Here is a 12,961-nt window from a genome sequence, read left to right as displayed (position 1 = left end):
CATTCCTTCTTTCCTCATAGATAGTTAATACCCTCCCTCCATTCACACACTTTCTTTGCGTTGTGCTCAAATGTGCTCTATGTGGGTGCCCCTTCCCTATATCAGAAAGCCATTTCTTATTAGCCTAGCCTATTCCCACCACTCTAACACTGCTCTATTTTTCTGCACAACATTGGTTTATTTGATTGTGTTCCCCCCACCCCTTTGAATGTATGTTCTCTAAAGGCAGGTCTGCTATTCACTGATGTGTCCCTTGCACCTAGAATAGTACCTGACACAATCTGAACACTCAATAAATATTCACTGGGGGCACATGCCTGACTCAGAGCATACAATCTTGATCTCAGGGTTGTGAGTTTGTGCCCCACATTGGGTGTAGAGACTGCTTAAAAATAAAATCTTCAGGGACATCTGGCTGACTCAGTAGATAGAGTGTGCAACTTTCTCTCTCTCTCTCTGTCTCTCTGTTTATTTATTTACTTATTTATTTATTTATTTATTTATTTTGAGAGAGAGAGAGACAGAGAGAGAGAGAGAGAGAGAGAGAGAGAGAGAATCTCAAGCAGGCTCCATACTGTCAGTGCAGAGCCCCTTGTGGGGCTCAGTCCTACCAACCGTGAGAACATGACCTGAGCCAAAATCAAGAGTCTGATGCTTAAATGACTGAGCCACTCAGGCACTGCAAAGAGTGCAACTCTTGATCTCAGGATCATGAGTTCGACCCCCATGTTGGGTGTAGAGATTACTTAAAATAAAGAATTAAAATATAAATTAAATCTTTAAAAAATAAGTATTCCTTGAGAGAATAAATAAATGTCATGGAATAGACATGTCCCAGTACATTTCATTGTAGGTTCTTGGAAAGTGTTCTCTAAAAACCCAGGGGATCAACTGGGAGCAACAGAAACTGGTACATCGGCTGCCTCTTTTTTTGCAGTCTAGGGATTTCCCATCTTGTATTTTGTTATTGCCTTATCATCTCAATCAAAATACAGTTCTACAACCTCATGGCTTCTACCCAGACCAACAAGGTTTACAACACGGCACAACCAAACCCCTTCTTCCTTCCCCGCTTCCCAAACACACATCCACATCCACACCCACACTTAGACATAGCAAACAAATTCCTTACAGAACACATTAAGCCAACCAAATACATAAAAATCTATATTTACAAAAAGATTAGGAGGAGTTTACGCATTTCACAAAAGGACTCTTTGCTTTGGAAAAGGATTCACCACAGGAATCCTTTAAATAACTAGTTCACTAAATGATTTTAAAATAGGACTTGGCTTTAAGCATCTTCCCTAGAAAAAAAGAAGGCTATATTTATCAAATATCTACGTATGTTCCAGTCACTGGGCCTGTACCATCGGCTATTATTTTATTTCCTACTGATACTCTGTGACTTAGCAAGTCATGCAAGGGATATATCTAATTATTACATCAGTTTCTATGTATCTTTAAGCATTACAAGCCATCATATTTTTTTCCCAGGAATGGTATAAAAATATACAGCTTTCTAGGGTCATTAGTTTTGGGGTCAAGTAAATTTTACACACCGAGGAACAAGAGAATTCTCATAAAAAGAGAGTGAGCCTTGAAATTAGCCGGCCTCATTTGGATTGTCATGTACAAACCATGTGTTCTCAGACAGCTTCCTCGGGGGCTTGAGTCTCAGCTTCTTTACTAATAAATATGGACATAATACCAGCCAGCTCAGAGTGACCAGAATTGAATAAGATGTATAATAAACCCTAGCCCGGTTTTTGGCACATATTGGCAACTTAAAAAAAAATGTTATTTTCTATCTTCCTTCTACAGGATATGACAGATAACACTCATTGTACAGCCATGTGAAATGCCTAAGAAAAGGAGGAAAGTATTTGTTAATTACACAATCTGCATGACATACTTACTATGTGCCAGGCACCATTTTAGGCTGTGGGGATAAAGTGATGAACAAGACAGACCCTGTTTCCCTTGGAGCTTCCATTCTAGATAGGGAGGTACTGACAATAAACACACTAAAACAAATATAAAACATTAGTGGGGAATGAGTGCTACGTAAAGAGTCAAACCTGAGTGATGTATGGAGAAGAGGTGGGTGTCTTCTGTAGGCTGAGTGGTCCGCCTTTCTCACGTGATACTTGAGCTGCAGTCTGAATATTAAGACTAGCCAGCTGTGTGATAATCTGGGGAACAGCATTCCAGGCAGAAGGACTGCAAACATAAAGTCCTTCAGGCAAGAAAAAGATCACAGAACATCGTGGGCTAGAGCATAACAGGTGGGTAGGAGACTGATATTAGCTGAGGACAGAGAGGAGGAGGGGTCAGATCCTTTAAATGCCAAGAGAATCACAGATAAAAGGCTAATCTCCCTAATATATAAAAAATTCACAGACATTGAGAAGGTAAAGGACAATAACTCAGTAGAAAAACACTGAAAGGGCAGAAAGACAGTTCACAAAAGAGAAGAATAAATGGTCCTTATGTATGTAAAAAGACGCACAACTTCACTCAGAAAAATACAAGTTAAATTACATTGAGATACCTTTTTTATCCATCAGATTGGCGAAAATACTCAGTGCAGCTGTGGGAAACCAGGCATTGTCGATATGAGTGTCAAGTGGTGCAACTTCATTCTGACAGGTGTGAGGTGGTATCTCATTGTGGTTTTGATTTGCACTTCCTTGATGATCAATGTGCTATTGGTCTAACCTCACACCTGTTAGAATGGCTAAAAATCAAAACATAAGAAAGAAGTGTGGCAAGGATGTGGAGAAAAAGGAACCTGTGCACTGCTGGTGGGAATGCAAACTGGTGCAGCCACCATGGAAAACAGAGTGGAACTTCCTCAGAAAATTAAAATAGGGGCACTTGGGTGGCTCAGTCGGTTAGGTGTCTGACTCTCGGTTTCGGCTCAGGTCATGACCTCACAGTTTGTGAGTTCAAGCCCCACATTGGGTTCTGCACTCAAGTGTGGAGCCTGCTTGGGATTCTCTCTCTCCCTCTCTCTCTGCCCCTCCCTCACTTGTGGTCTCTCTCTCTCTCTCTCAATAAATAAACTTAAAAAAAGGAGATGTGATATATATGTATATACTTCAGCTTAAATATAAATATATATATATATACACACACACACCCAATGGAATATTATTCAGCCATAAAAAGATTGGAATCTTGCCATTTGCAATAACAAGAAAGGATCTAGAGAGTAAAATTGCAAGCAAAATAAGTCAGTCATGGAAAGACAAATACCATGATTTCACTCATCTGTGGAACTTAAGGAACAAAACAAATGAACAAAGGAAGAAAGAGACAAACCAAAAAGCAGACTCTTAACTATAGAGAACAAACTGATGGTTATCAGAGGGAAGGGGGTGGATGGGTGAAATATACGAAGGCGACTAAGAGTACACTTATGTGGTGAGCACTCAGTAATGTACAGAATTGTTGAATCATTATATTGTACACCTGAAACTAATATAACACTGGAAGTTATTATACTGGAATTTTAAAAATAAAAAGTAAATAACAAATTAAAAAGTAATTAGGTTACAACATTCAAGCAAGAATGAGAAAAAAAGTAAGGCCCAACTTTAATAGGATACAATTTGATAATATTTATTAGAAATAGAAATGTACTCACTCTGTAATTCACCTAGTAACCTTTTCCTGGAACTTTATTCTTGAGACATTCCTGCACACAAACCAAAGAATATAGGGCAATATGCAACATACACATACTAATATACATATAAGGCAACACATTGCAGCTTGTTTGTAAAGCAAGTGCTCATGAAAAGGGGCACGTGAAATACATTGTGGGATATTTACACAGAAGACGCCTATATGGAGAAAGAAAAAAAAAAGGAATGATAACAAAATATATTGAGAAAAGCGAATGTGGCACACATGTAGTGTGCTGCATGTACTGCATTTACTTTGTTACATATACATGTTGTATATGTAATACACATATTACATAATATGCATAAGAAGAGATTCTCATTTGCTTTCATTTTCTTTAAAAAACGTGACAAACTAGGGGCGCCTGGGTGGCTCAGTTGGTTAAGCGTCCGACTTCGGCTCAGGTCATGATCTCACGGTTCGTGGGTTCGAGCCCCGCGTCCAGCTCTGTGCTGACAGCTCAGAGCCTAGAGCCTGCTTCAGATTCTGTGTCTCCCTGTCTCTCTGCCCCTCTCCCGCTCATGCTCTGCCTCAAAAATAAATAAAACGTTAAAGAATTAAAAAAAAAAGAAACATGACAAACCTGTAAAACTTGATTACCTATGGGGAAAATAGGCTGGGTAGACACAGGAGTAGGAGCCAGACTTACTAATACATACTTTCTTATATTACTTACAATTTCAAATCATCTGAATTGTATTTTTATTCAAAACCTTAAAAATTAAAAAACTTAAAGACAAAAATGAATACAAGAGAAAACCTACCGATTACTCTAAGAACCAATAAAGGCCTTGATAAAGAATTTGGAGTTTATTCTAAGAGTGCTGGGAAGTTGTAGAGTTGTCAGCGAAGGTTTGATGAGATGGAGCGGACTGTGCAGAGAATGGTCCAGCAGGCACACAGGGAACAAACTAGCGGGACAAGAGGGATGCAGGGGTCTGTGGGTGGAGTGGGGCGTTGGGGCATGAGGGGAGGTCTATGTGAGGGGTCAGGAGGAGTTAGACTAGGCCAAGGTGCAGTCAGAGAGCAGTAGACTACGTTTCGGAAGTGAACAACAGCACTTGCTGATAGATGGCCTCTGAGGGGTGGGAAAGTAACAGGTTTGTGGCGTGAGCAACGGGGCGCACAGTGTTGCTACCTGAGCTCAGAAAGGGATAAGTAACTCACAGGTGGGGCGGTTCCGAAGGTTCTGCGGAGAAAGGCGAGTACCAGCAGAGCCATGAAGGACGTTAGGAGGCGAGGGGATGTTAACATGGTGAGAAGTCACTGTGGATGGATAGGAAGCCGGCCTGGGGCAGGGGGCAGAGGGCAGGGTCAGGCGGAGGGCTCTGCCCTGCAGAGTGGGGTGCATCTCTCTCCTCAGAGTTGCCTCCATTTTTCTCCGCCGCAGCTGAGCTCAGACCCACAGGCATGAAATGACTTGAAACCAAATCCTATTTCCATGACATACTTCTCCTAATTGCTTCCTACACTTCCTGTGACTGTTTCCTTGCAGGAACTAGAGTTTCTATCACACACATTGGCGTTCTGAGAATATACTGAAAGGGAAAAATCAATCGGGCAAAATGGGGATGGTCAAGCAGAGTTAAAGATTTGTCTTTTTTGCCGTTTGCTCACAGTAACTGAATTACCTTCTCTTGGAACTGTAGTGGAATGGCGAAGAACGCTGGATTTCCCTGGAGTTCAGGTTGGCCGCTGTAGCAGATGCTTCTAATTTTAAGGCTAATTGGTAGGCTAAGAAGCCTTTTGTTTTCCTCTCTCATCTCCACTTAAGAAAAAAGTTTGATAACTAGACTTCCCCTTTGTAGATGCTGTACTTATCTTGAATCAAGAGCAGTGACCCTAGAAGTTTGTGTTTCTGATTAAGAAAATACTTGAAGCTCTGGTTTCCACTTTTGGGGTAGATTGTTATTATCTGGGTTGGGTTTTAATACCAACAATCCAATCTTCTCTCTCTCTCTTTTAAGTGTATTTATCTATTGAGAGAGAGAGAAAGAGGGAGAGAGAGAATCCCAAGCAGGCTCTGTGTTTTCAGTGTGGAGGCCAATGTAGGGCTCAAACTCACAAACCATGAGACCATAATTTGAGCTGAAATCAAGAATTGGACGCCTAACCAACTGAGCCACCCAGCGCCCCCAGTCCTCTTTTTCTACTCTTCCCCGTCACCAGACAAAACCCATGTGTTTTTCCTCCTTTTAAAATTCAGCATTATTTCAACACTCTTGTTCAGTGCACTGTGTTCTTTGTAGGAACTATGTCATAGGCAGTTTATGAACCAGGATGAGTAACAGACCAGCAAAAGCTGCTCCACCCAAATCACTCATGAAGACTTTCAGCTCTGGATTTTTGATCAGTCAAGTGGAAGGAACCAAGTTGGGTTTTAAAGCTGAGAAATTCTTGCCCATCCTTCTTGTACAGATGGTGTGCTGTGGTCTATAAAAAGGATCATGTTGTGGGGCTTCTGAGCTGCAAGAAAATATTGAGAACATGTTAATAAAAAAGAAAGCAGAAAATGGCTGAGATGTGTGTGTGTGTGTGTGTGTGTGTGTGTGTGTGTATGTCTGTACTCATACTCCTGACCCTCATTTCTTTTTAAGTCAAGAGAGAATTCATTTCAGTCATGTGGATCTACCTTGAAAGTTGTTTCTTTTTTTTTTTAATGAAATCTCAGAGGCAGTAATTGGAGAAGGTCATTAAAAATCAATTTAAGTTATGACATTCTACAGAAAGAGAGGTGATATCATATGACCTTTTAGTGTGAAATCAAATCTACATAAAGGGCAATGTTCATTCCTCTGAAAAAGTTGAGATAGAAATTTAGACATAAATGCAGCTAACATGCCAAAACTACAACTTTAGATCATCAGTGACATCTATAAAATTTAAAAATTACCTTGCCCATTTTTAAACACATTGTGTTAGGTAAGAACAATGCTATATAGGTTTGGGTTGCTTTGCAACAAATAAGTTGTCTACATTTGTCTTGAAAATACTCTGGTAATATTTCCTGACATTACAAAATCATAACATTCACAAGCGGAAGAAATCAACACTTGATAAATGATATTTGATTAGTTAATATTAATTATTCTATAAGTGTTTATGGGGAGGGAAGGAAGACGAGGAGTAACAGGAATTCATTTCTGTCTTAGTTAGCTTGGGCTGCTATATTACATACCATAGGCTGGATGGATTAAACAACATGCCTTTCTCACAGTTCTGGAGGCTGCGGGTCCAAGATCAAAGTGCTGGCAGATCTGGTATCTGGTGAAGGCCACTTTCTGCCTTGTAGATGTCTGTCTTCTCATCATATCCTCATATGAGGGAGAGAGGAAGCAAGCTCTCTCCTTTCTCTTCTTATAAGGGCACTAATCTCATCATGAGAGCTCCACCCTCATAACCTAGTTACTTCCCAAAGGCCCATCTGCAAATAGCATCACACTGGAGATTAGGTTTTCAACATATGAACATATGGAAAGGGACAAATATCCAGTCCATAGAGTTCCACTCCTGGCCCCGAAATCCATGTCCTTCTCACATGCCAAATATGTCCATTCCATCCCAACGGCCCCCGCAGTTCTAACTCACTGCAGCATCAACTCTAAAGCCCAAAGTCTCATCCAGATATCATCTAAATCATAGATGAGTGTGAATTGAGGTAGGTATCATTCATCTTAAGGCAAAATTCTTCCCCAGTTGTAAACTTGTGCAACCAGATAAGTTATGTGCTTCCAGAATGTAACAGAGGGACAGGCATGGGTAGACATTCTGAAGGGTAGCAGAATACACCACCCAGAATATGCCTGTAGGAGCTCAGGACATGCCACCCCAAAATATGCCACTTTAGGACATTGATTATTTTAAGTTGTAGGTTCGTGAAAAACAGCACATGCAGGAAGGGATTTTTTTTCTGAGCTCCCTCTTATCAGCCGAAAGACAGACCTTCTAAAAAGAACTCAAGTGTCATACTTTTTCTGGAAATTTTATCAGTCAGAGAGGATTGACTCATCATAGGAGAGGAGACCAGAAAATTGACACCACACCCAACTTTGTCACAAACTATCATACCTCCCATCTACCCTTCTAAGGACCCATTCATCTTCCATAAAGACCATTTAGTCTTCATGAGAGGCCTATTATCGACCCTCCCCTTTCATTAAGATGGTATTTAATCCTGAATTCTAAAGCCACATCCTTGAGTTACTCATTTTTTCATTGGGCATCTTTCATGTAGAAATGAGGTATACATGTTAATAAACATGCTTGTTTTCCTCTGGTATATATGTCTTTTATTACAGGAGTTGCAGCTAAGAACTCAGAGAGATGGGGGGAAATTTATTTCCCCCACCTCCACCCTAGTAATTCCCATTCCAGACGAGATCGCGCACGTTCAGGGTGGTATGGCCGTAGACCAGTAATTCCCATTCCAAATGGGAGAAACAGGAAACAATGAAAGGGTGACAGGTCTCAAGCAAGTCCAAACCCTAGCAAGAAAAATTCTGAGATCTTAAGGCTTGAGAACAATCCTCTTTGGCTTGACACCCTGCCTTCCAGACCCACTCGGGAAGCAACATCACCCTACGTTCATCAGCTATGTTGAACTGCGATAAGTGTGAGGTAGACCCAATATTAATCAAGTGTTTCCTTTTCAGACTTTTTTTTCCTAAATGTTTTTAAATAACAGGAAAAAATAAGATCTGGTTTTTACAAGGAAAATCAGACAACCTGCATGTCTTATTATGGGTCATGGAATCCTTTAAGAATCTGAAAATGACTAGTTGTTGTATGTTAAGGTCTCAATGAATTAGATCTATTTCTGGTTTCTTTATCTGCTTGAGTAATCTATTTAACTTTTCTATTTTAACTTTTTAATAAAATCTCCTGGTAAAACTGAGTAATCACCCAAATAAAACAAAAATAGATCTCTATCCTGATACCATCACAAAAATATGGAATAAAGATCTAAATTTTAAAAAAATAAATCAATATAAGAATTAGCATATATCTTTAGTTAGAACCTAAGCAAGACAGGAAACCCAGAAGTCAAAAGAAAAGACAGAAATATTCAACTCCACAAAATTAAGCAGTTTATTTTGGGAATATTCATTACAAGCAGAATGAATGAAAAGACCATCATGGATTAGGAAAATATTTGTCATACCTGATGTGTGATAGATCACATCACTAATATGGGAATTATTAGGAAAATACAACTCAGTAGAAAAATGGGCAAAGGAAATGTTAATGTACAGAAGGACCTGGGAAAGACTAATAATTTTATGGTAACTTAAAACTCACTAGCAATGGGGTACCTACCTGGATCAGTTGGTAGACATGCCTCTTGATCTTGAGGTTGTGAGTTCAAGCCCCACATTAGGTGTAGAGCTTACTTTTAAAAAGGCGGGCAGGAGGCACTTGGGTGGCTTAGTCTGTTGAACAAATGGCTCTTGGTTTTGGCTCATGTCACGATCTCAAGGTTCATGAGGTCAAGCCTCACATTGGGTTCCGCCACAGCAGGCAGAGCAGAGCCTGCTTGGGACTCTCTTTCTCTCCCTCTCTCCCTCTCTGTCCCTCCCCTGCTCATGATGTCTCTGTCTCTCTCAAAATAAATAAGTAAACTTTAAAACAAAACAAACTCACTGACAATGGAGATAATATGAATTCAAATAATATGACGCGATTTTTCAACTATCAGATTGGCAAAATTCAAAATATGTAAATGCTGGTAACATAATAGATGATATTTATTAAAGTGATTAGCATATCCTGAATACTCTATGTGGATTTATATCACTTAATATTCATGATGATGCCAAGAAATAGATTTCTCTTAAATTAAGGGAAAAGCTCAGCTAGCAAATGGCAGGTCCAAGATCCAGACCCAGGCAGTCTGATGCCCAGAGTCCAAGCTCTGTTTCAACATGCCTGGTGCTGATGGGAAGGCTGTGGCAGTGTGATTTGCTACAACTGTTAGAGAAAGTAATGTGGTAATAGGTATGAATATTTAAAAACTCGTTCCCTTTGACCTGCCATTCCCCAAATAAAAGAATCACCATGATCTGGTATGACTGATTCTTTGACTACTCGGTAGAAGTTATCTGTAAAACCATCTGAGTTTGGTAGTGTTCTGTTGTTGGTGGTGGTTTTTAATTTTATTGTTTTGTTGTAAGTAGATTTTAAACCATTGATTTTCTTAGTGGTTAAATGTATTTCCTATTTTCTGTTGCTTCTTGAATGGGTTTTGGCAAATTAGTTTTTCCAGGAAATCATTTATGCCATCTTCTAAGCTGTGCTTTCCCAGTGCCCAATCTACCCCTTTCTTCCTTATACTGGAACTAAGCAAACCCCTGCCAACTGCAAGTTCCAACAATCCTCAGCCCCAGGGATGTAATTCTTCCTACATTTATTAACTCAGTATCCTCTTTTTACCTTTTCAGCCCCTTCACACTTGCTTAACCAATTCCTTACGTTAATTTTTCTGTATTGAAATACTCAGTGCGGTTTCTGTTCCCTCAATAGAACAGGGGGCCCGACAGCACATCACCAGGAAGTGTTCAAATTTACTAAAATGAAGTTGTTTGTGGTGATTCCTTATTTATTAAAATATCTGCAGAATATTGTTTTGTCCTCTTTTCATTCCTAATGCATGTACTTATTTTTCTTAATTTTTATGTATCTCTAGTAATCTTTTATTTATTTATTTATTATTTAGATGTGCCCCTTTCAGTACTGGTTTTTTTTTTTTTAATGTTTATTTATTTTTGAGAGACAGAGAGAGACTGAGTGCGAGCAGGGAAGGGGCAGAGAGAGAGAGAGGGAGACACAGAATCTGAAGCAGGCTCCAGGCTCTGAGCTGTCAGCACAGAGCCTGACGTGGGGCTTGAACCCACAAACCGTGAGATCATGACCTGAGCCAAAGTTGGTTGCTTAATTGACTGAGCCACCCAGGCGCCCCACTAGTAATCTTTTAAAGTAACTACTAGTTTTTGGAGAGCTTTTTTAAAAGTTTCTTTGCTATACTGGATATGCTTCCATTTTTAACATTTTTTTTCCAATATAAGCATTTTACAGGTATAAATTGCTCCTAAATTACTGCTTTAGCTGCATATTTGAGTTTAGTACTTTTATTCTTTTTCAAATCTACATATTTCCTAATTTCTATTAAGAGTACTATGAGTCGTGAATTATTTAGGAGTTAGGAGTTAACACATTTCCAAATGTATTGAGTATTTTGTTTTAAGTTTAATTTTGAGAGAGTGTGCAAGTGAGAGAAGGGCAGAGAGAGAGAGAGAGAGAGAGAGAGAGAATCCCAAACAGGCTCTGCACTGACAGTGCTGAGCCCAACCTGGGACTCAAACTTGTGAGATTGTGACCTTAGCAGAAATTAAGAGTAAGATGCTTAACTGACTGAGCCACACAGGTGCCCCTGTATTGAGTATTTTTAAATTATCCTTTTCTTATTGGTTTCTAAACTACTTGGGTTGTGGTTAAAAAACTTGACCACTATAATTATGTTCTGTGATATTTACTAAGAATTCAATTATGGTCTAGTAGTAGTCAATTTTTGTAAATACTCTGTACCTACAAAATTCTCAAATTTGGGGTGCAGGATTCTATGTATATGGCCGTTATAACAAACTTAATTGCATTGGTCAAATCTTCCATATCCAAATCTTTGTGATTTATTAACTTCTGAAAGTATTATGTTAAAACCTACTGATGTGACACTGTTACTTTGTCAGCTCTACAGCACTAGAATTTAAGGACATATATACAAAGATATTAACAGCAGCAGGGTATCTTAGCAAAACCCTAAAAATAACACTTCTAAGTGTCAATGACTAGTGAATTGGCTAATTGTATGAAATATTATATAGCCATTAAAAACGATGAATTTGTTCTCTATTAACCTAAAGGGTGGATGATGTTCAGTGAGAAAGGCAAGTTTCAGAGTTGTATATTGTAATCCCATTTTTAGTACACAAAACAAAAAATCCTCTGTGAACATATTTTGTATGTTTAAGCTAGAAAAAAAAAGGCTCTTTGAGCAGCTGGGTGGCTCAGTTGGTTAAGCATCTTACTCTTAATTTCTGCTGAGGTCATGATCTCATGGTTTGTGTATTTGAGCCCCACATCAGGCTCTGCACTGACAGTGTGGAGTCTGCTTGGGATTCTCTCTCTCTTCTTCTCTTTCTGCCCCTCCCCTGCTCGTGCTTGCTAACTCTCATTATCTCTCAAATAAGTATATAAATAAATAAATAAACTTTGGGGGAAAAAAAGAAAAAAGGCTGTTAACATCACTTCCTCCAGAGAGGTGCCTGGGAAAGAGCATTCACAAATAACTTTATTTTATCACCTACAATGACCATGTAGTTACTTTGGCAACTTAAGGAAAGTCTAGTAAAAAAAAAAAAAAAAAAAAAGTGATGATCACACACAAAACCTGGTAGGAAGATATGCCATGTGAAAAAAGCAAGTCACAGATGCTATGATACGATCTTATGCATTATAGTGACATGTACATGTTGATATGAACCTAAGGAAAGGCCTGGAAATACACATGATAAATCAGTATGATTACCTTTAAGTGTGAGGATTATGGGGCCTTTTTCACTGCTCCATGTATTATTTGAATTCATTTCATACATGTATATTAATTGTGTGTGCAAGAAAAAATTTTAGAGGCTGCAACTATAAAAAGGCTATGGACCAAAAAAAACCCCCCAACATACAAAACACAAAAAACAAGAAACAAACCCCAGAACAACAAAAAGCCCAGACACATCAATGCAAAATTTTACATACAATTTCAGGTAGTTAATAGAATCTCAGAAGCTCATCTATGGATTGCCTAGGTTTCTGCTCCCCAGTTTAATGGCAGAAAAATTATTTGATCTGCCAATTTTGCCATCCTCTGAGAAGCACTGGCTTCAGGACACAATCTTGGTCCTGAAAAGTGGCCGGACTCTCTTCTGTAATGAGGACTTCATTCTCCCTGGAGTGAAATGCTACTTAAGCCCCTCACACTGCTCCTGCTGTGTGGACACCCAACGGTGCCATGTGTTAGGGAGAGGCGGATACTGGCCTTAATACCATTTGGGTCTGTTTCTAACCACCTAATTTCACTAATTCTCAAAAAGTGGGGAGAAGGTTGGGACACGTGAGAGCAGTTTGTAAACATATATTCAATATCATAATTTAATCCTCAATAATAAAAAAACCAAGCTGTTGTTTTCATAATATAAATGTCTAGTGTGTGGTGGGGGGG

Source organism: Crocuta crocuta, unplaced genomic scaffold, assembly GCF_008692635.1.
Source record: "Crocuta crocuta isolate KB4526 unplaced genomic scaffold, BGI_CrCroc_1.0 scaffold48, whole genome shotgun sequence".
NCBI lineage: Eukaryota > Metazoa > Chordata > Mammalia > Carnivora > Hyaenidae > Crocuta > Crocuta crocuta.
Note: the sequence above shows the minus strand (reverse complement) of the source record.